This window comes from Argiope bruennichi, chromosome 11 (assembly GCF_947563725.1).
Source record: "Argiope bruennichi chromosome 11, qqArgBrue1.1, whole genome shotgun sequence".
In the NCBI taxonomy this organism is placed as follows: domain Eukaryota; kingdom Metazoa; phylum Arthropoda; class Arachnida; order Araneae; family Araneidae; genus Argiope; species Argiope bruennichi.
The window spans coordinates 80,531,489-80,556,513 of NC_079161.1; the positions used below are offsets into that span (position 1 = coordinate 80,531,489).

The 25,025-nt window shown below is 29.4% G+C and overlaps 1 protein-coding gene and 1 long non-coding RNA gene across 3 annotated transcripts in view; one reads left to right on the top strand and one right to left on the bottom strand.

Annotated features, from left to right (window-relative positions):
- Positions 1 to 25,025, bottom strand: part of LOC129956927 (uncharacterized) — a 769,878-nt gene that overhangs the window by 522,280 nt on the left and 222,573 nt on the right. The window lies entirely within an intron of this gene.
- LOC129956929 (uncharacterized) lies at positions 7,690 to 25,011 on the top strand. Its single transcript, XR_008782713.1, has 3 exons — positions 7,690 to 7,840; positions 18,593 to 18,741; positions 24,853 to 25,011. It is a non-coding gene; the product is annotated as an uncharacterized LOC129956929 (long non-coding RNA).

Genomic DNA, 25,025 nt, shown 5'->3' on the forward strand with positions numbered 1-25,025 from the left:
AACAAAATATGTAGCCAAAAGGTTAATAAGAAACACACTTGCAGTAAACAATCACATACAAACAGCAAATAGCTATTAAACATAATAGCATAAAGCATTCAAAGAGATCTCCCTGGATAAACTTAGCCCAAACGCTTAGGTCTTCCGACTCAATTCAGCTGCTGGCTGCTTATTACTATTGACTATCGTCTATACGCCTCTACTTTTAATAAGTTTTGTGACAGTACAAGGAAACTTCTAGAAGGTTATTGTAACTTTTCCCCAAATCGATACATCACCAAAATTCCAGTAGTCACAAGGATTTTCGTTTTTATTCCACCAAACTGGCCATTACTCACCAAGATATCAATTGATCGCAAAATTTATCGTCAAGACCGAAGAGTCATTAAACCAGCATACATTCGGAATTCGTTAGAGACTTTTGCTCACGACGGAATGAAAATAATATTACAACTTCGTATCAAAGTACGCCAACTTTTATCCAGTCAACACTTTCTGTTTTTTTTTTAATTAACATTTTTATATTCACACTGGCAAACAGGCAGGGAGAAAATCAGATTTCATGCGAATATTACCCAAAATTTCATGCATTATGTTCCCTTAAATTCCCAAAATTTCATGTATTTAATGTCTTTTATCTGAACTTCCACTTTTGTGACAGGACAAAGAATCTTCTAGAAGGCTACAGTAACTTTGCTATGAATCGATATACCACCAAAATTCCAATAATCACAGGAATTTTCGCTTTTTTTCACCCCAACTGACCAAATTTGTCACCAAGGTGCCAAGTGATCAGAAATTTTTTCGCCAAGACAAGGGGATCATTAATCATTTCATCGATTGAAAATAAGACAATTAACAAGTTTACATACAGGGAGGTAAATAGAGAGACAGACAACCAGATTTCAGGCGAATATTACCCCAAATTTCATGTATCATGTTTCTTCCAAAATTTGATAACAATCTAAAAATGTGTTGTAAAAACCACATACCGAATATCACCAGTCTAGCTGAAAGTGTTTTTGAATTGTTGATGCTCACAGACAGACAGACATAAGTAAAAAATTGTGCGTTTCAAATTCAGAATCATCAGAAATTATAGAAATTTGCCAAAGTCTTTTGGTCAAATTATAATATATTTTTGTTGTATACTTTGAATATGAAATATTAAAAAGCCAAATGCAGTGTATAAATGTTTTTTATGGTATATCTCATGAAACTAAAAAAACATTTAACGTTTTAATTGAAATTTCAAATTGTTCAAATTTCTGCCAATTTCGTATCGATGTTTCATATCAAATATAACAGTGATTTTTTATTTCCAATATAAATGTAAAATTAAACATAAAAAGCCTCGATTTCGATATTCAAAGAATACTTTGTTTCCACCGTCGATTTTAAATGTTATTTAAAATTCTTTACTATTATTCCTCGTACTTTAACAGCCTGAGGTTACAGAAGTAACAATAAAGTCAAGTTACGATAAAAAGTTCAAGTAATGCATTCCACTCAAACATAAAATACCACTGCAGACGATTTTTCTAAAAATGAATAAGAATTGGAAAAAAAAATAAAACCCTGTCTTTTTTAGAATACACATATCCATATGCATCAAACAGAAAAAGAAAAGTACATTTTCCGCTATGAAACAACACAGATAAGTCGTATCGTATCACTTAGATAAAACGAAATTTTACTTCAGACGATTTTCTTGAGGAGGGAATATGCATTCCAAAAAACATAAAAGCCCACTTTATGCTTCGAATATATTGTTCCAAAATTTGTTTAAAAGGAGGAGAATAAAAAGCTCAAAATTTTAGCAATAATTGTAGCGGGAGGGGGGGGCGGCTAAACAGGAAAATGTAACCAAGATTTATCCATTCGAATACTCCCCACGGCAGTACTTTAGTATTTGGAAAAATATCTTAGTATAAATTTCAAAGTCTAGCATATAATTTTCGGTCTCCAATACTTCAAGCCAAATTATCGTTTGCATCATTAAAATGGGAATGAGATAAATACATCTAAACACTTATTGGTAAATTGGGTATTTACCCTGGTCTGGCATTTGAATTTCAAAACAAAGGGCCTTGCATGAATTGATTCTCCTCTTTTTGCCATCTTTGTAGAAAATGGACGAGAAAATTGGTAAGGAAAAATTATGTATAAGAGAATTAGTTTTATTTGTATTTTAGAATATCTGCTTCTGTTTTATAAAACAATAAAAATAGAAAGACCTTATAAATGAAACTCTTCGCTACGATTTTACTAGAAAACTGCCATATTAAGTATCTGCTTCTGTTTAATGAAGTATTAAAAATGGAAAATTTATACATGAAATTGTTAGCTAAGAGTTTACTTGGAAACTTCCATATATGATTTTTTGCAATTTAATTTATCTTCTTGTTTACATAAATTTTGCAGATTTATTTGGCATTTTGCATAAAAATGATATGAATATGATTTTTACAGAAAACGCGTAATTATTTATTTAAACAATTTAAAACCTTTGCCATTAAGCGAAATGCCTTTCTCTTCTTTTTGGTGTTTCTGTGCCAGATCATAAAACCGTACTAAGCGTTCCTCCTATTTATTATTTCTGTTCACTTCAGTGACGTTTACACTGATAAATTTTAAAAATCTTAAATGAATCATTTCATAGTTATAAAAACTAACGTGCAAACCGGGATAACCTGGTTGGCAGGGCTTTGGATTCGCATCCCTTGGGTTGTGAGTTCGAACACCACCGGCCGAAGAATATCCACGTGTGGTGGTGGATGACGCACGTATAAATCTAACGTGGTCACAAAGTCCTCCATGTCTAGAGTAATACCACTAGGGGTGCTGGTTCAGAGGTGATCGTTCTCTGATTCAGGTCTAAATTACAACCTGTAGATGAGTGAATGAAATGCATGAATGATGTCCGCCCCTTAAAAAGGTTTGTGACGCGTGAATAGGTAAGTCGTACTCTTGGCTCTAGATGGCGCTACTGAAACACATGAGACGCTCACTCTGCTTAAAATCGCTGACTTCTTTAGCGTCCTTATCTATGACAAGTGTTATTAGAAACAACAAAACTAACGTCATTGAAAAATCGGCTGTTTGCTTTTTAAGGCGGTAAATAAATAATTTTTTCAGAAGTTATTGGAAAAAAAACATGTTGAAACTTGAAAACCTGGATTAATGTTATTATTTAATAGAGAAATAATTAATTTTGTAAGCCAAAAATACTATAATTGACATAGCTGGGAATCTGAGAATGACATTTTCAAAGTTGACTATCACTAGTCTTAATAATTTTCGGTGGTTTTGTGACAAACAGGTGAAGATAGATTTGTCTATACGAATTTTCTATCAGTACTAATAATAAAGGGGAATGAATGTATGAGAGTGCTCTTCGGTCACCCTATTTTATCTAGAACTATCAAGATTTACATAAATATACTACTACGAATCTCTACTAATAATAAAAATGATTGTGCGCCTCTGTATATATTGGTGCTATACTGTTAGGCCGTTTGACTTAGATATCAAAATTAGTTCAAATATACTATGGAGGGAGGAAATATACACCAAGTAGCTTTTTAAAAAAATGTTAATTAGAATAATTAATTAAAAATTAAGGATATTTTGGAGTTTAACTGCCGTAAATCCAAAAAAAAAAAAAAAATTATTGAACGCAGATGATTTTTCAATCTTTTTGAAATAAAAAAAAATGTGTTTTTAATAAAAACAGTAATTGCAATATAATACAGAGTTAGCATGAAATAAGTTACCCACTTCAGAGGGCTCTAAAAGGCGTTCTATTGATCCAAATGAGATAAAATTTGAACTACAGATTATTGAGATGATGTTCTTTACATTTATTAAATACAAAAAAAATAGTACAAAAATTCACCGTTAGGTGGCGCTGTAATAATACACATAATAATACACATACACTTGGAGTATGTATTATGTAATAATATACATAGTACATACTCCATTTAACATGGGTTAAAATTGTTAAATAAAGTAAAATTAAAATTGCTGGATATGTCCTTCTTTATTTTCAACAATATGCTCTAATCGTGGAACCATATTTTCTGTAGATGACCGGAGTGAATCTGCCAGAATATTAAGACTATAGCGCCGAATGTTGTCCCTCAGTTCTGGTAGAGATGATGACCTTTGACGGTAGATGTTATACTTCAAATAACCTCACAATGAAAAGTCCCAAGGGGTAATGTCTGTCGAGCGATGAGGCCATGCTATTGGGAAATGACGGTGATAACTCGTGCTTCTGTGAAATGCTATATTAACAATCACTTTACACGACGATCAATGTGAGGTGGTGCACCATCCTGCATGAAAATGATGTCTTGAAGAATCCACGCTGTAGAAGAGTTGGAATTATAAAATCCCTCAGCACATCATGGTACCGTTGTCCTGTGACGAACAGGTTTGGATTCCATTTGAAGTAATCTCTTCAAAGAAATACGGTCCAATGATAAAGGTAACTGTAAAACCACACCATACTGTCAACTTTTCAGGATGCAAGGGTTGTTCCGGGAAAACGTGTGAGTTTTCCTCTGCCCAAATTCGACAGTTATGGGTATTAACTTGCCCATTGAGGCAAAAAAGGGCCTCATCACTCCACAGAATGTTCCATGGCCAATTTGTGTCAACAACCATTCGAGAAAGGAACTAAAGTGCAAAAGTTTTACGGACCTCTAAGTCCCCATCCTGCAACAGATGCGCAAACCTGATTTTGTATGGATAAAAATACAAAATCTCCCCTACGATTTTTCGTACATTTGAGTACGGCATATTCAGAACACGGGAAAAAACTGGCAAACTCACACTATTATGAGGCGACTGACAGCTGGCTTCAAAGAGCGCGGTCGCAACATTTTCCACGCTGGAAGACGGAATTTTTTTTCGTCCTCTACCTGGAAGAATACCAAGTAGATCCGTTTGTTTGAAATTTCTCCATTGTCTTGCGTAGGGCACCTGACGACATTGGACCTCTTCGTATCTGCTTCATACGACGGAATACCTTTAGAGCTGCAACGGAGTTCTGTTACTTCTGGTAGAACGATTTCACCAGTAGCGCTTTTTCTTGCAACGTAGGCATGACGAACAAACTAATGTTCGTGTAGAATCCGCCTTCTTGTTATCCAAAGAAAAATGGTAATAGACATGCTCTGTAACGCAAGTTATGTTTCACATTTTCAATATATGCAAATAAATGCCATTTGTATTACAACGCCATCTATTGGTGAATTTTTGTACTAAATTTTTTAACCAATAAATGTAAAGCGCATCATTACAATAATCTGTAGTTCAAATTTTATCTTATTTGGACCAGTAGAATGAATTTTAGAGCCCTCTGAAATAGGTAACTTATTTCTTGGTAACCCTGTATTTTTTCTATTTTGGTAATTTTTTTAAAATAAGTTTTTGCATATTTTTCAACGATACATTTCTATGCTGCTGTGAAATTCAAACCGCTTTCATTGTTTCATCAAATATTTAATCGCTGGAATTTCTTTTATTATTGAAGGAGAAGAAAGAAAGTTTCTCATTAGAATCTATGTAGCTATCATAAACATTAATAGCGTGAATATACAGTGTGAGAATACTAGAAAACTAATGAACCGGATAGTTATATTTTTGATAAATGTATGATGACTGGAGACTCGATTCCATTATAAAAGTTCATGTACACAATAAACAGAACAAGTGTAAGGCTATTAACACGACTTTTGTGCCTGTTACAAATTGATGTTTAAAAATACTTCTCTGGGGGAATTCCGAACATCAAGTTATGTGTAAAAGATTTAATTAAAATAGAACACAGCCAATATTGTGGCTATTAATCTGGTCACCATGGATCACTAAGATATTAGATAAAGGAATTTCTAAATAGATAAGTATTTCTTCACTAAAATCACCAAAAAAATTCATGAATAATGGATTCCTCATTTTATAATGAAAACAATAACGGCAATCAGTAAAACTGTTACTTCATTGTCCCTTATTGTTCTTTGGAGACCAAAGGCCCAGCTTTTCAGATTCATTTTTATCTTTAAAAAAATGTTTTTATTACAATCAACCACTTAAATGTTGTAAACATATGGAATAATGATTATAAATTACAAAATAAAACAATTCTTAGCAACTCGTATTTTACTAGTGTAGTAAAAAAAAAAAAAAAAAAAAAAAAACCCTTCTTTTATGTAAATTATTTGCCTATCTTTATTCGTCAATTTTTAATTAGTTACTATAAATATTACGGAACTTTCTCATCAAATTTTTTTCTCAAATTTACTCTGTTGAGTGAAGCAACAGGTTTGAAATCATAATAAAATTAAATTCATTTTTAACTATGATTTAATTCTGAAAATATTGAAACAATACATTTTATTTAGAACAATGTTCAAAAATAAAATTTCCAGCATATCGGAAAGAGCATCTAAATTCCATTACAATATTCCATTCTACAAACCTGAAATAAGGCAAGTTTAAAAGAGTAAAAAGAAGACCTTAATTCCATAATAACTTTGTCATAAACTCATTAATTTGAAGTTTGTTGTTTATCACCTTCAGAATTTCAATAACCTTTCTGCAATTTTATTTTTTATTTAATTTTATCCAATCCTTTAATAAAAATGTCGGCAATGGTATTCAAATTAGTGATATCAAACCTAAATACCATCGCTGTCTATGCTTTTTAATACTTTTTTATATATCTTATAAACTGCGTTGAAGTCTGTTTCTATTTTCTTCTCGCAAGACATATAAAGAATTTTGAATTTTAACTGATGTGTACCATGTTAGGATAAATTAATTGTATTAAATATATTGCTTGGATTTTCAAACCATTGCCCGTGTGTTTGTTAATGAAATTTTGAATAAATAAATTACTTTGACGATATATTTTTTTTTAATTTTGTGAACTATTTATAAACAAAATTAAAATAAATGTGTTCTTAAATTATAAATTATAACATAATGATTTCAGAAATGTAAAATTTATTACTGAATTGATATCCATTTAAAAATATATTACTTTTAAGATGAATAAAACAGAAACTAATATTATAATTTTTATTTCTTTCTTTCAAATAATTCAACAAAAAAGTTGTGATTATATTTGAATGAATTATCTTTATTAATAAAATACGATATTACACAGCAGCTATGAAGCATTTTACAGAAAGCAAACACAAATTTCAGTGACTTATTTGAATAGACAATCTTATACTAAAGAAATTTAAATTCTTTCTCAATTATTTCGCTCTTCAAAGTCAGTAATCGTCTGAGCATTAATTTATTCTTTAGCAAACGATAAAGCAAGTATAAATCATTAATGGAAAATTTATTCTGATGAATTCTGTCACGGAGCGTTGGCAACGGAAGTCCATTTCTTTCACCAAACGAGATCGTTCGCTTTTTTTTTTTTTGTACTTTTTATTTCAATTCGTTCAATGAAAGAGCTTCTGGATCTAAAAGTCAGGAAATGGGCAATCATCCAATTTCAAAAATAAGATGCTGTGCCAGAAAATTAGGATATCATAATTGTATAGTTTTTATTGATTGAAAGTTTCTAGATCTAATTTTAAATGTACAGTCTCAACGAAAAATAGCACCATGTTTGAACATAATAAAAGAGAAGTACGAAACGACGCACATGAAAAAAATTTGACCGCGTGCATCGATATGATTATAGATTTAAAAAATATGTCCAAACAAATCTACGCATTATTTGGGCCATGGGTTAGTGGCAACGTCATTTCGGGACAGAAAAAATAAAATAGTGTAAATAATGAATTTGAAAACAACGGTTGTCTAAATAGTAAGTGTTTTCTTTTTTTTATAATATTTAGAAATATATATTAACTATTTATTACAGTATTAAAATTTCAATTAAATATTCATTTCATTGATGCTTTGAAATGGTCATATTTTTAAAGTAATTAATATTTCATTCTATATAGTGTGTGTAATCTTTATTTATTTTATTTCAATTGAAGTAATATACGTAGTGTATATAGCATGCATGAAATTTATATTCAGAAAAGGATGAATTATAAAGTTATATAGCTAAAGTTATATAGGTATAGGTATTTATGTAGTTATTTATGTAAAACTTAAGATTATATCCGGTTTCTCTCCATTCTATAAAAAATTTAGGCTAAGGTTTGATATACAGTCATTTGGCGCCATGGAAGATTGGCAATTTTTCGGTGGTTCAAAATGCTATTGCTGCCTTTGCGTCACGTTCGACCATTTCGCTAAAATTTGTAGACAAACTCTTGTATGACTGTATGAGAATGACTGTATATCAAAGCTGTTCCAAAATTTATCTGGGTAGAACGGAATTTATTATTTCAATTTAATATTATCATTTCTTTAAAAATATATATTAATTGATGGTAAATTTTTATAAATACAAAAACTTCTTACGAAAGCTTTTATTTAGCTTGAAATTAATTTAGTTCATCTTTCATATCGCCAATGGCGCCAAATCATCAGTTTTGAGAACATGATGTGCAAAAAGTATTTTGTATGGATTAGATGCGAGATTAATGTACGGTCTCTAAAGTTGAATTATTTTGGAGCGATTTTTCGCCAAATATAGTCGTGAAAATTTTTATTGGAACCCTAAAATCCGTTTTGATGGTTGGCATGATTTTGGCCTGCTTTCTAGAACCGTACATTAATCTTACACCTTACTTCTTGGTTTCATTGAAGCTCTACAATGGTGTCAGAGGAACTATTTTGATTGAATATTTAGATTAATTGATAGCTGATAATCTCAAAACACTTTAAAGTAAATTTTAACTAAAAAATGCCTGTTTTTTATGTTTATAAAGATAGTATAAATTCGCGTATTATTCCGTACGGGGAGCCTCAGGAAAAAACTGCAAACTCTTACAAAATAGAGCCAACATTTAAATTTGATGAGTACTGTGGCTTATCATTAAAAAATAAAAAGAATTTTGTGATTAATTTTTAATTTGCGGTAAAAGTCTACAATTGGGTGCCCTTTGATGTTTTGGCGATTTTTTTATGCCAAGATTGGCGCAAAGGGAATTTTTTGCCGGCAACCCAGCAGTAACGTCATTGAAACCAGAAGTAGTGCTTAATCGCTGAAATTTGTCGCCAATCGAAGGGGCACCTAAATCTACACTATAACCTAATTCGCTTTTAATATTCTAGAGTTACGCAATTTTGTACGCTTTCGTATTCTTGATGCCAATGTGATAAATTATTATTTTCCCATACGGAATAATATTAAAACGATTATTTTGAATTAAATTTTGGGTACTTATTAAAGATGAAGGCTTGGCGATTCGTTGGCGAAAGTTAAATTTAATAAAATTAAATTTCAAACACAGCTGCCTAAATATAATTTTTTGTTTATATTTCTTTTATAAAATATGTTTTATATAAAAACAGAGTAATATCGTCAAATTTAAATCCCTTCCGTTCTAACCAAAAAAATCTGTAAAACATGAAATCATTTCTTGAATTTATCATCTATAATATGTTATTTATTTATTTTATATCGGTAATTTACAGTCAGATCGATAGGAAAAAAAATCCCTATAGAAATCCAACAATTAGCAAATCAAGATGGCTGACCAACTAAACAATAATGTAAAAATCAGATATTGTTTCTCTGGCCAGCCAGTTTTTGGCGACATAGCATTTTTTGGCAATTTTTTGCGAGGTGTCTTAAATTAGATTTCAATCCTATTCCTCAATTATAGAAGCTGTGGGTGAAAAGCACAAAATTCCTTTAATTTTATAATATGTTTGCAGCGTACGTATGATTTGACGACAGCCACTGAAATACGCTAAATAATATTATATATAGAATGTATTAAATAATTTTCTTACATATTGATAGTATTATTTTCTCTGTAAACATTTCGCTTATTGTTTAAACAATGTCAAGATATCATCGAAAATTAAATGAATAACAAAAATATATTCAAATTAATCAGAAAAATTCGCCCAGCAAATAGTGATTATTCGGTATCTGCAATCTGACTACTTTTTTCGGTTATTGTAAGATTACGATGAGAATAAAATTATAGTAAAAATGCATTTAATTTATAAAAATTTCCAAGTCACGAAAAAATTGATAAAATTGTACTAACTCTGAAAATACGTCAAAATTAATAATTGTTATTTCCCTGAATTCGTCACACATTATGATTGGTAGGAATTTTGTTAGTTGCCAATGTTTGAGATACGCATTCAAAGCAATCATGAGTTAATAATTAAAAAAAAAAGAAATTCATCCTTGAATTTCAGCTGATTCATCAGAGGAAAACAGCACTAAAAAGGCCCTTTTAACCATCAAACATGTCTAAGGTAATAGATAAAAAAATCACTTCCAGCTAGTATTTCGTCACTTAAATTCAACTGCCAGAAAAGCTGAATTTCCAGTGCTCTATAAAATAGAAAACGGCGAGAACAAAAACGAAATTTGTAAAGAGATAGGCGTGAGACTATTTCACTTATCCGGTATTGCAGAGAGGAAACAGTTTATTATAAAATGAAACAAAGCTTATAGAACGTTGCAAGCTCTAACCACCTGCTTACATAATACACACACTTTACCGTGAATTTCTAGGTTCGGAAAAGAATTGAAACTGCCATTGCACCTGCGGCCTGTAATGACGGCAGAATAAAGGGCTGTCAATTTGAAAGCGATTGTGTTCTAGTCAGGAAAAAAGAATTGAACCTTGAGTGGTTTTATCGTCTGCTAAAATGACCGCTAAAAAAAAGTCCTGTTTGGATAAAATCTTAGTGGATTTTTATTGTTGTTTCCATTGTCAATGGCTTTAATACAGTGTGAAATTCATTTTAATAGGAAAGAACTGATAGTTTTTACAGCCGAATTTGGTAACGAATAAATTTAAATTAATGATGTGTTGCCATTTTTATTATTAAAATTTTTTTCGAGAGTACTGAATGAAAATAAAAATCTGTTGTAGAATTCTGTAGTAGTCAAATTTTTCCATAAATATAATTAAATAGTTGCCTTTAGTTCTGATGGTAAAAAAACCCATATAATATTCCTTTTCTTTTTGGAAATTAGTATATATACATTAAAATGCTAAGAATATTAGTAAATTAAGCAAAATAATTTTTTTATAAAATAAAAAAAATGTGTCCATTTTTAAAAATTTATTTAAATTTACTTCAGTACTATTTAAAAAAAACTGTGCAGAAGATTTAAAAAATATATTATTTGGTTATGTACAAGCAAAATAAAGATACTGATTAAAATTACAGTTATGTATTTTTATAAGACTTGAAATATCCTGTAACTGAATGAATAATCCAATAATTTTTTTTCAAAATTTAGAATAAATAAATAAATAAATATACTTGTTTTTCCAATTAGAGATTTTTTTTTTCTGAAGCATATTTTTTTGCATCTAATTAGGGATAAGATCTCTCCTCATATAAAAATGTTTTTTAATCAAACATTTGAATTTAAACATCTATATTTAATTACTTTAGAGAAAAAATGCGCTTTAGATTCATTAAGCTAAAAAAAATAATATTCTTAAAACATTTACAACTGTTTAGGACCAAAAACAATTAAATCGATAATATTAATTTATTAATAAACTGAAAGATGAACTGAATTAATTACATTATCAAATTTACTACGATTTAATTAGCAAGATTAAATTCAAAATTATTTATTACTTCAAGCGAATTTCTTTTAAAGTATCAAATTAGGAGATTTGAATATTTTTTGCATTAAACACATTTTTTAAATATTTTTGCTGGGAATTAATGAATCCAGAATGTTTTTCTGTCAACTAGGTTGTATCAAACTAAATATGAATATTTTTTATAAAATACAACCAAAAAATAATATGCAAATGTATCTAAAAACCTCTGTTGGTATCTATAAATATATTCCAGATTTTTGTTCCCATATTAAAGATATCCATTGATATTTCTAGAAAATATGAGAAACTAAAATACTTTTTTTATCGCCCGGAAGTATAAGATTTATTTCTTAAGTTTGATTGGCGTATTAATTTCCTTTGATTTCACCAATTTCTTTAAAAAGAATTTCATTGCGGCTACGAAATTCAGCATATAAAAACATATTAACTGATCCGTTTACCTTTTTACTTTCTTGTACAGGAAGTATAAAGAAAATATAGTAATCGTCAAAGAATTCGAACTCGAGATTTTGACGAATCCCCACGTTTCAGATCTTCTTGAGTTCGTAAAAGACATTTTTGGAAAATGTCCATTTGTTTGTGACAAAGATAACTCAAAAACACTTTCAGCTAAACAACTGATATTTGTTATACAGCCTTTACACCAAATAAGCAGATTTCTTTCAAATTTTGGGTAAAATCTGTTCAGAGGAAGTCTGTCTGTCTAGTTGTTCGAATATAGTGAGTGAATATTATACTAGCGCAAGATACATTCTCTGGATACACTGCGCCGATTGTTCGAATATAGATAAACGCGATAACTTTAAAACGAAACTAGAAGAGAGCTAGATAAATAAAATTCGGTACACAAAATTATCATTTGTAGTGCAAAATTTGAGACAGAACCAACAACGGGTTGATTGTCTCTATGTCTGTACTTTCAGAAACAAGATAACGCTGTAACACAAAAAGGTAATGACTTAAATATACAAAATTAGGTATGGATTTTTGTGATTGCAAATGCAGTTTTGGGTCAAATCGAAATTAATTAATCAATCGAATTAGAAAAACATGCCTAAAGCATGAATCTATTTTCTTGATACTATTAACCCCGCCCCGATGACAGGGATTAATCGCCAAAAAACTCGAAAAGGATTCGGTATTAATGCTAAATTCACGTCAAAAGTGATTATTTCGTAGTTACTGTATACTATTACCATTCAAGGCGTTCTCTAGCAGGACAAGTTTATTAGAGAGAATGTGAGAAAGTTTTAAGGAGACCCCCCCTAGGTTTTTGTTTTGAAATTATTATATAAGTAGCAACGTACAAATAAAAAATTAAATCAATACCATCAAAATATTTCCTTATATATTTAAAATATTTTTTTTAAATTATTGAAATTGGAAAAAAAAAAAAAAAACTAAACGGAATAAATTATCACTGAAAAATTAATTTTCATAATTTTAAAATGACGCAAAAATGGTTTGTGTGTAATAATAACACTTTGTATGGTTCGTATACCAGAAAGTAAAGTATACTTATATTATGTACTTAAAAGATATTTTTTTAAAAATATTTTTTTACTTTTTAATTTTGGCTTTTGCTGTCTATCAAACTTAAATTTCAGATCCTAACCGTGAGGAGGAAACAGAATTTCAATAAGGATTCATTAATAATTAAAGTACAGAAAATTTAAAAATAAATGTACTGATAGAAAATTACTGCAGTTTAGTTTAATTTAGTTATATTAATGTCCCGTTTAAAAACAACACTCGGGTTATTTTGGGACAGACCTCGTAGTTTTGAGACGCAGTCAGACGACAAGGACGACACCTGAGCTGGCATCCCTCACTTCAAATTTCCACACCACATCAGCGGAAGGACGTTTCGCCCCGACGGATTTGACATGCCCCAGACCCACTTACATGACGATTCTTCGGTGTAATCTGGTCACGAACCTGAAGCCCTCCCCTTCCGAAGCCGAGATCTCACTCCCCGGCCACCGTGACCCTATAAAATAACTGAAATTATTAAAATAAGTTATGAAATAATAGCATTTTTATGAAGAATCCGCATTTGTACCTTTCAAATCTTTTAATACATCAGAAGATGAGTAAAAAAATTACGAAATTCGTTTATTGAAATCTGAGGCAAGTTAAGCTAAATTAATTAATGTATAAAAACCGATTTTTTTTAAATTTATTTTTTTACTCAAGGATATCTGAAAAGCCAAAATGCATTAAATTTCTGAGATTGAATTTTTCGTTGGCTAAAAAAGAATTCAGTTTATTTCGTCCATTGATAAGAAGCTAAGATATAATTAACTGTCTTTCTTAAACGCAAAAGCTCCATGTTCCGAGCTAAGCAATTGATGTGCTTAACTGCTTTTATCCTTATCAATAAAACTATCTTTTATAATTTCCTTAAGACAATTACATTCTTTTTTATCCGATAACTATCTCTACTACCTGCACGAATTTAATTTCTTAATCTTAGCTCTTGAGAGCCACTAACCATTGCAATAAAAACACTTCTTACTGCAATCCCAAATCCCAAACAAAATCCCTCCACGTTGTTCCAAGCTCATTATCTGCTATAATATTTTATATTTCTTATCACCTTCGGAGCAAGTTTAATCGCGGATAAAAACACACCCGCACAGCTAGAAGGGTTGTTAATGAGGGGGTTAAGTAACTGTGAAGTCAGAAGACCGTTAACTGGAATAATCTCCGAAATCATTCTCTGTCTCATTATGGAATCCATTAAGCCTCTTTAGGCTTAGGCGGAGAGTGTTCGCTTTTAGGTGGATGCCCGTGAAGCTTTTTATTTATTTTAAGTTTTTGTATATCTTGGTTGGCAATACAGGGTCGCGATAAAAGGATTAAGATTAGATTCTATGTGAAACTAAAAAGTCTGGGCTATTAAAAGAGATTTGGGTTTTAGGCCAGAATGGATCGCTTCCGCATTGGATCAGTCCATTCTTTTAAGATATTTCTGATGATATCTTTGGAAGTAATTTGATATATATATTTTGATTTTGCTTTTTTTCGCCGAGAAGTCAGTTTTTCTCCATTTTTTCTGTAATCTTTAGGTTATCACTGAAGATATATGTATGTGGAAATGGTATTGGAAAACAAAAAATAAGTGATTATCAGTTTTCTTTTTAAGTTTAAGGACAGGGACTATCGTATTACAAAGAATGTATGAGATAGTTAGCGTATATTAAATTCAATAAAGCTTTAAAAATAAAAACTAATAATATTTTTTTTCAAACATTAATGTTTCATTAAAACGAAACCTATATAGATGTTATTTTGAATTGAGGTATTCTTATTCAGGATGCAGTAAATAAAACTCATGAGATCATATATCATTGACTTTGTTTTCCACTAAAACAAGATGGAACGTTTTATAAAATGTGACAACCTTGCATTACACTTGAATAAATCGCCAAATTCGTTTTCATTATTAAATACATTGTTGGCGCCAAAACCTTCGCCAATAAAGTTGCGATAATACAATTTCTGTGCTTTGTTGTATTGTGAAGAAAACTAAGTATACATTTTGAATGTCTAGCTTAGGCGTGATTTGAAATAAAACTTCGCCAACACAAATCCGACACGTTAATGCCAAGACGAAATACGAAACTTTATTTTAGTCGTTCCTATTAGTGCCTTTTTCAGGTATTCACTAATTGACAGACCAATAGATTGCGTACTAGCGAAAATTCAGAGATTCTTTTGCTATGGAGCTATAATACTATTGATAAAAATGTATGTTAAATTTCATTGTCTTTGGTCTTGGCATTTTTTTCGTGTTATATATTCACACAATTATGGATGGACATAAAAAAATTCCCGAAAATGATTTGTTCCAAAATTTGGCAATATTTTTTTGTAAAGAATATATACCAAATGAGATCTAGAGAGAGATATGAATTCATATGGACAGATATAATTTAAGTTTTTTTTTTTTTAAATCTGATATATCTGAGGGCTAGAGGTTTGATCATATCTAGATTTGGATATCTTAATGAATGTATAAATTCCTCTTTATATAATCCTAACTATAAGTAATCATTTAGAATTACTTTTAGTTCCAAATTATAATATGTCAAAGCCTGTTGTATGTAAAAATTATAATCTGTTTCGAATAAATGTTGGATTAATATTTTTCGTTCAGAAATGGCATTATAGTACTTCTCAAATTCGAATAAAGGGAACTACTCGCATTACATTAAATGAAAAATATCTAATAATTTTTCAAAAGAATTTATTTTATCATGAAATTCAAGAAATTATTGTTTTAAATTCGAATTATTATTTTCGTTTTAAATACGTTTTTCAAGAAAGAAGTTAATTTTTTAAAATATTACAAATTCAACATTTTAAAAGTATTCCAATAGTAAGTCAAAAGAAGGAGAATAAAAACGTTCGGAAATCCCAGCAATTCGTCATTCTTGAGTAATTTGAAGTGTTTGAATAAATTCAATTATTCTAAAATGCCATGAAAATTAGACAAAAGAGCCGTTTCTAAAATTATGATGGATCGTTTGCTTCCTCAAAAGTATAAAATTCTTTCATTTTAATAAACTCTTCGTTGATTTCAAAACCGCGAAGAATTCACAGGAAATTTTATCGTTTGGTGATTTTTGCCAGCTGAATAATTTATTCTTTAGTAAAATTATGCAAATTTTATTCTAAGGAAGTATTTGACGATGATTTTTGAAAACAAAATGAGCCTTTTCGAATGTATTCTCCAAACTGATTGGAAATAAAAATTAAAATAATTTCATGTAAGACAACAAGCAAAAATTTTTCTGAGAAATAATGGAAAATGCAGATTTCAGTTTTGGAACTGGTATGAGTTTCCTGAATTTGCATAACTGAATTTCATGATTGGAAAATTCGAGTGCTAAATATTTTATTGGCTTTTCGATTCATGTAAGAAATGAATATATAAATAACAGATAAATATGAAGAGGAAACAAATACAGAATACCTGATGGTCGGAAGTTAAATCTAAGAATACCAATTTTAATATATAAATATTTATTGCTTTCAACAGAAAGTTTCATTGTATTTACGAATGATTATTCATTTATGTAAAATTGGCAAAACTCAACTAATGAACGATTCTTGCTTCTATATTCAACAAAGAAATGATAAGAAATTCACAAGTAGTCAATAAAGCATTAATTTTAAGAGAAGAGAGTTCTGCTTGTCTCAAATTATTATTCTAAAAAGAGTATTTGTGTTTGATATTAAGAATAGTAATTTCCAAAACGTTTCTGTTAACCCCAAAAAAATCCATAATGTTTATAATTAAGTCTTAAAATTTAAAATTATTTTATTTTGAGTCTTATTAACTATTGCATGAAATGAAATTTTACAATATGCCATGAGAGTTTTTGCTACCTTTCGGTTAACTGACCATGTAGTGGCGATTTTTTCCCCTAATATACGCCAACAAGAAAACTGACAAACATAGGCAATTTATATAGAATCGCTTTCAGAATTTGGCACGTTTTGGCTCCATGGTTCTCTATAATGAGAAATAATGGTGTTTTTTTTTTTTTTTTTTTTTTTGTATTTATTGCTTTTTTGAAAACTTGGGCATTTAGCGCATGATAGCGATTAATCATCAAGGAAAAGTTCCTAAAGATGCCATGATTATTACTAACACAGATTAATCTCCAAAGATATCATGTCAGTCTATCTATTAGCTATACTGACCAATGACATGCAAATAAGCCTAAAGTTTGCTAATTACATACATTTCAACGAAAAGTTCTCAAACAACGTACAGTTACTATACAATCACCCATTTGAAAACAGAACAGATATTTTTCCCCTTAGATTTTATTGAAAATTTCCGGATTAATCGCCAAATTTATTTGAAACATGAAATCATTTTCTAGTTTGGTTATGTAATTGCTTCATTTTTAATTTGATACACAGCTGGAAAAATATTCATCTGTAGCTTAAATCATATGTACTCCTACAACGATATTATAAGTTATGCGTTAGTAATGTATGATAAATTGTTGATCACAATGTAAAAAGTCGAGTATCAAAATTTATATTTGCTTGTAATCGATTTGTCGGTAACTCTAATATCGCCAACGGATGCCAATTCGCCAGTGCTGGGAAAGGAAGACTTTCGCTTGAATAAACTTCGCAGTAAAATGGTCTTGGCTAACAGCTGCCATGGTAAATATTTTGATGTTAGTAAAATTAAATATGTGATGTACCAAACTGCATATATATCTATCAAACTTTCAACAAAACTAAAAATAGTTAAAAATGCATTATAACTATTCAATTCGTCCGATACTAGCCAAATATTTGTGTCAGACCCAGGTGGAATAATGCTACTATATTAACATAAGATATTTGAAAATATTCCCAAGATATTATTCGATGTTCTAAATGCCGACCAATATCGGAACGATGTCGTTCCGCATTTTCTTCTAATCATATGAACAGAGGCGGCCTTGTATTTGTTTTATTCTGAATCAGATCCGTCATATCAATAACAAATAGTTGGTTATTGTTTATGTTTCGTTATTGTGAAATGTATTATAACATATTGTTATATAATTTTAACCCCTTAACTGGTTTGTTTTATCTACTATCTAACTATCTGATGTCTCCTATTATAGGGACATTTTGTCGTTGATATCCAAATGATTATCTGCAGAATTCTTGAGATATTTACCTATTTCAGGCCAACATTTATGAATGGCGTGATTTTTGCTTAAAAGATTAAACATCCGAAAAATCGATGCATGCATGACATGCGGTGAAATCTGTTAAGGGGTTAATTGTAGATATTGAAGTCTGACAACAGATGCAAGGTTGATGATAAAAAATAAATGTTTTGATTCTTTTTTAAACAGATGATCTCAATTCGCTGTCAAAAGAAGAAATCGGTTAAGTTTTTGAAGAATCGCAATTTTTTACAAAGAAATTAACTGCCTTTCATAAATTTGTCACTGAAATATCTGCAATGGGATTTCATTCCTTTCTTCAATTTATAAATATACTGGTAAGTATAAATATCCATTTATATTTGAAATTTATAAAATACAATTGTGCATAAGTGTTTGGCATTTAGGGCTTCTTTTTTGAAAAATGTTGGTAGATAATGAAAATATTCTTTTTTTTTATTTACGCAAAAACGAAACAAATTTATTACATATCATAGAGTATTGAGCATTTAACTTCCTAAAGATCCTTTAAGTATAATACAGTAGAATATTTACTTTTTTGTCTACGAAATGTATAGAAAGTGTAGTAATCGTCAAAATATTTTTTTCAAAAAAAAAAAAAAAAAAGTAATCGTCAAAAATTTTAAAAGTACAATAATCGTCAAAAACTTTCGAGATTTTGAAGCATTTCCTCAGTGAATTCGGAAAACACATTTTTTGGAAAATGTCTGTTTGTCTTTAACAAAAATATTTCAAAAATGCTTTAAGCTAGATGGATGAAATGTGGTATAAAAACCAAATTTGTAGAATGTACCGCATTTTGAGCATGATTCGTTTAAAAGAAGTGTATTTATCCAGCTTTCAAGTATAAGTTAACACGATAAATAAAAAACGAAGTGAGCTAGATAGATAAAATTCGGTACACAGATTTAACATCATTATTACAGATCCTTATTATTATTAAATTTTGAGCGAAATCCAACAACTGGATGATAATTTGTCGGTCTGTACTTCCAGAAACATACAAACACAATAATTCAAAAGCGCAATGACTTAACTATATCAAATTTGGCACTCGATTCTGTGACTTTAAATGTAGTTTTATGTTAAATATTTGTTTCACACAGTTAGTTAGAATATGTCTGAAACAAGAATTCGATTTTTAATTATGTTTGACCGCATGTCAGCGATAAATAGCCAAAAAAAAACGCCAAGGATGACTGGATAGCTGTTCTAAAATTGCTATATTCGCGCCAAATATTACTGTTTCGTAGCTATTGTATGTCAATACCATGCAAAGCGTTTATTGGGATAACATCTTTATGAGAGAGTATACGAGATGTTTTGGATAACACCACTCCCGCTGTTTTCCCGCCTTTGAATTAACAATGTTTATCTAATTAAAAGAAGATTTTGAAAAGTGATTCTTCGGCTTAAAGCTACCACATTTGGCAAATATTCACTTTAGACTGTGGGAATATGTGACCTTGAGCGACTCTTTGGAAATTTTAAGTCAAATTTAAGCCAAATTTTGACTTTTCAACCCAATTACTTTAAAAATATTAATAGCGCAAAAAGATTATTTACATAAAAATTGAAAAAAATGCAATTATATTATTTTTACCGCATCATATTTTCAATTATTAATGTTTTTTTTAAAAAAATACATTAAACATATTTTCCTAAAATAAATTTCCTTGTTGAAATAAAACTCAAGTCTTTTTCATTGTTATTACCAACATTTCATCTTGGCTGTCATCTTTGAACAAGATTATCCCCTCTAATTGATGATCAAGACATAAAGATTCTATATTTTAAAAAAATGAAATTCTGTGAAAAAAATGAAAAAAAAAAATGAAAAATGAATCTTCTATTTCGAAACATAGTATTATAATTATCGAAAATTTACAATTCAAGATTTCGACAAGTCCCTGCGTTAATTTAAATCTGCTCAAGTTCGAAAAGCATTGCCATATCTTTGGCCTTATGTTTGTCTGTTTGTCTGTAAGTAATGAAGATAACTGAAAATTATTTTCAGTTGGATAAATGAAATTTTATAAAAAAAATTGATCTTTAAACCAATTTCTAAATTTCTATCAAATTGCAGCCAAAATTCATTCAGAGAAGGCTGTCTGTCTGGCTGTCCCAACATAAGTTAACTCGATAAAAACAAAAGAGATATATAGAGATAAATAAAATTTGTTTAGATAGACAAATATATAATATTTAAACATTTATATGTAATATTTATACATTTATATATAATATTTATACATTTATATATAATATTTATACATATACATTTATATTTATACATTTATCAAATTTGAGACAAAATTAATCAAGGAATTTCTGTCAATATGTACTTTCACAAGCAAGTAACCGTGTCAATTCAAAAAAAGATTGTTCTAAATGTATGAAATTTGGTAAAAAGCTTATTTTATTACAATTGTACCAAATTTTCGTTTAAATCGGTTGGAAACAACGCGTCTAAAAAAGGAAATTCAATTTTCGGGTCCCAGTTCCAAAATGCCAGGAATTAATCGCCAAATAACACGCCAAGGATAACAATAGATTCAGTAAAAATGCTAAATTCATGCCAAATATCAATATTTCGTATATTAGCATCCGTCAATGCCATGCAAGGCATTGGCCAAGGTTCGTAATTTTTGGGGGGATGAGGGGATTAATAAATTTGTTAGAGGTAGTGCTAGAAAGTTTTATGGAAATCACTGTCGCTGATTTTATATTAACCCTTTAAAGGGCCATTTTTTTTCTAGTCATATTATGTTAAAATATTTTTAGGCTTGAAATTATGGCCTTAGAAAGGGTTAAACAAATTTGGAAGTAAGATATAATTTTTATAATTTTTTAAAAAGTCAATTGCATTTCATATTAGTGATTTAATAGCAGAATTAAGAGATGATGATTTTTTTTAAAAAAGTTACAATTAATTGTGATTATTTAAACTGCTTTTTCCAGTTTACATATTATACATATATATATGTAAGAGAGGGGGGGGGAGAGAGAAAGATACGCATAACTTTAGATAAATTGCAACAATAAAATTAACTCAAACGTGCATACACATTCCTGTATCTTTAATTTACATGAATAAATAAGAATATAAAAGAACTTTCAGCCTTTTATATATATATATATATATATATATAATGTAAAAAGGAACTAAATGTATCTTTTTTTTTATTTCAAAATCGTAACATTATAATGCCGGTAAAATATAAATATTTCAATTACTGTTGGTATTTTCACAATAATGACATTAAAATGCCCTTTTAAAAATTATCGGTTAGAGCAAGAATGAAGTAACAAATTGGTTTTTTTTCGTTCTTTTATTTTAGGAGAAAAATAATACAATGCCACACTTCCGTTGAAATGTTATTTTCTGCCGAACCGTTAATTTGCATTTTACTTGAAAAAAAAAAAACTTTTTGAAGAACAGCAATTTCAAACAATTACAGCAAATTTCGCAAACGATTCTTTGTGTAAACATTCAAAGAAAAATTTTAATAGGTCCATTAAAAACACGCGATTGTTTCCAGTCTCTAAAGCGTATCTTTTTAGCGTAAAACCAAACGATTTAAAAAACGAACACATTGTTAAAGTTAGCTTGAAATTAAAATGGGTAACAAGCTGGAAAGAATGATATTTTGGATTCTCCAAAAGACATAATCGTTTGCCCCTGACTTTAAAGAAATCATGAAATTTAGTTTTATGATTTGAAAGCATAGTTGAATTCCAGCAATTATTCAAAAAATGTTTCACAATCATCATCATCATTAAAAAAAGAATGCGCATTATGCACCTTTTTAAGATTTTAACTTCACTCAATTTCATTGGAGTTTTGAAACAATTGAAGTTACATATTTAAAAATTTTACTGTGCGTATGTCGTAGTCTTCTTGAATTAAGATATTTATTATTATTTGTGAAGGAGATTTTACGATACTTGTTGTTAACAAGTAATTGTTAAACGACTGAAAATCAAATTTCTCTTTCTGTTATTACACTTAAGTGGAATTTTTTCATAAGTGGAATCTACCGTGTTTATCAGTTCTGGTTTTAATGGATTCCTGTAATACTGGAAAAATAATTGTTCTAATAATATTAACGTGACTTTGAAAATAAAGGATCGTCACTGTTAGCAGATACTCTATTATTTTTATGATTTCTGGATTCTAGTGGATTATTTTTAAATATATGTGACTATACTCGAGATGAAGTTTTTGAACAACTTTCGAAAATGCATATATTTTTGAATATTTGTATAAAATGATCTATAAAATCGAAATATATCAGTTAAGTGGGAATTTTTTTAAAAAATTAGGAAAAAGGGCCTTGTTTGGCTAAAATGAGATATAAAGTAAAAATCTTCTAGTTTAGAGGTTTATCAAGTGATTTGCTTAAAATTTTGCAGATATCTTAAAAAATATATTATCTAGATTCTGATCAAAAAAATAAGTTATATTTCTATTTGTTCTTTAAATACTGGAGTAAGACTGATAAATATCTCGAACGTTTCTATTTTTCAAATTTTGAAGCACTAAAACAATTATAAAATATTGGTAAATGATTAGATTACTTATTGTCTAGTTCAGAAACTAAAGAACATATTCAGAAATTATTATACCATATGTGAACAAAAAATATGTATTATAATTCCATTTATAAGGTTTTGTATAAAAAAAATTCTATCAAAGATTAGAATTTGAGAAAATGGCATCTAAAGATGTAAAATAACGTTAAAAAATATGTAAATGTAAATATAAAAATCAGCGCAATTTCCAAAAAATAGAGTTAGAATTCTAAATGTTTTATAAAGAAGCTTGTTCAAACACTAATAATATTAAATTAAAAAAAAATCAAAATTTCGCAAAAAATAGACTTTTTAACGTAGTCATCTTATACTCCAAAAATTACTACTCCTGTAATAGTACCACGACTTCAAAAATCAGTTATAGTGGTAGTTATTTCAATTAAAAATCACATCTGAACATATAAAAGTTTTGTTAAAAAATTATTTGCATTTACGATGTAATAACTTGTTTACTTCATTACATATGAAGGGTACCCCAAGATTAGAATTTGCCACCATTCGTACAGTAAAGTATCGGCAACGTTATTAAAAAAACCTATTTGACAGCTGATATACTAAGCTAGCAACGTGTTAACGCAAGATTTGAATTAAATAAATAAACAGTTTTTTTAAAAAATTGTTATATTTTTATTCAATCGTAAGGTACCCGGATTAGAGTTATGTATGGAATAAAATATAGGTCAAATGGCCTCCACAGCATTGTTAGCACATACGCACTGTTTTGTCGAAATTTCCCATGGCCATTTTTCATAAATGGGGTTCAATTTCGTTGATATAGCGTTGAATTTCCTCCTTCAATGCACGCTTGCTTGTGGGCTTTTTGGCATACACCTTTGACTTCAAATAACCCCAGCAAAAGAAATTCAATGGTGTTAAGTCACACGATCTAGGGGGGTAATTCTCAAATTTTCGAATTGTGGCAGCCAGATTTTCATTACTTTTGAAATATTGTTCAACAATAAAACCACGTTGTTCAATGATATAACGCTCCATTTTTACTAATCCTAAACTATCAGCTGCCAAATTATTTTTTAATAGGGTTACCAATACTTTATTGCACGAATGGTGGCAAATTCAAATCTTGCTCTAACTTTGGGACACCCTTTACAAAGATTTGAAAGCACTTAAATATTAGTAGCAATGATTGACTAACCTATACAATTATTTTGTGTCCATAAAATGTTTTGACTAATTTGATTTGACTAGCCTAGTATTAAGTTTAATTTGCTTTAGTTTCACTAACGTTAGGTTTGGAAACAACTCCAGACCTATTTTCGAATAATCAACTCCAGAGCTCTTAATTTTGCATCAAGCAAATGACAATGATTAAACCACATCTGGAAACAACTTTTCCAAATTTTCGAGCCATACCAATGAAAGGACTAAGAAACCAAAAATTCAGCTTCGAGATAAGAACTCGACGTCGCTATTGAATCACTCCAGGTTTGAAATATGATTCCGCTATTATGTGTGCTAATTCGCTTTAAATCCAATTTCTAAAATAAAGTTGAAACAGTATAGATCTACTTAGAGGAGAAAATGGATTGATAAATACAAATTTTTAAAAAAATTACGAAGCAAGTAATAACAATATCTTTTAACTAGATTTGAGTGAGAATATAACGAATCAACATACACTGCAGAGCTCAGTTCAATTATCTTTGCGAAAATCCAACATAAAAATATAAATAAAATGGGAAGTGTATTATTATTTTCACATAGCTAAATATGTCAATTTATGCATTAAATGTTTTTAGAAATGAATGTTTATAATGAATGAATTACAATTAAACTTTATTGTGAAATAAAGGACGTTCTTTGTAATTTTTTAGAATGTGATTTGGCTCAGTTGTTTTCTGCAGAATATTGAGACCATACCAGTTGCTAGTACAAAATTTTTCATTCCTGATGTTGCCAACTCGTCTGCAACGACAGAATATTCCAATAATGATGGAAGCAAAGTGATGACAAGGCTTATATCTTCGAGAGAATTAAACAATGAGTT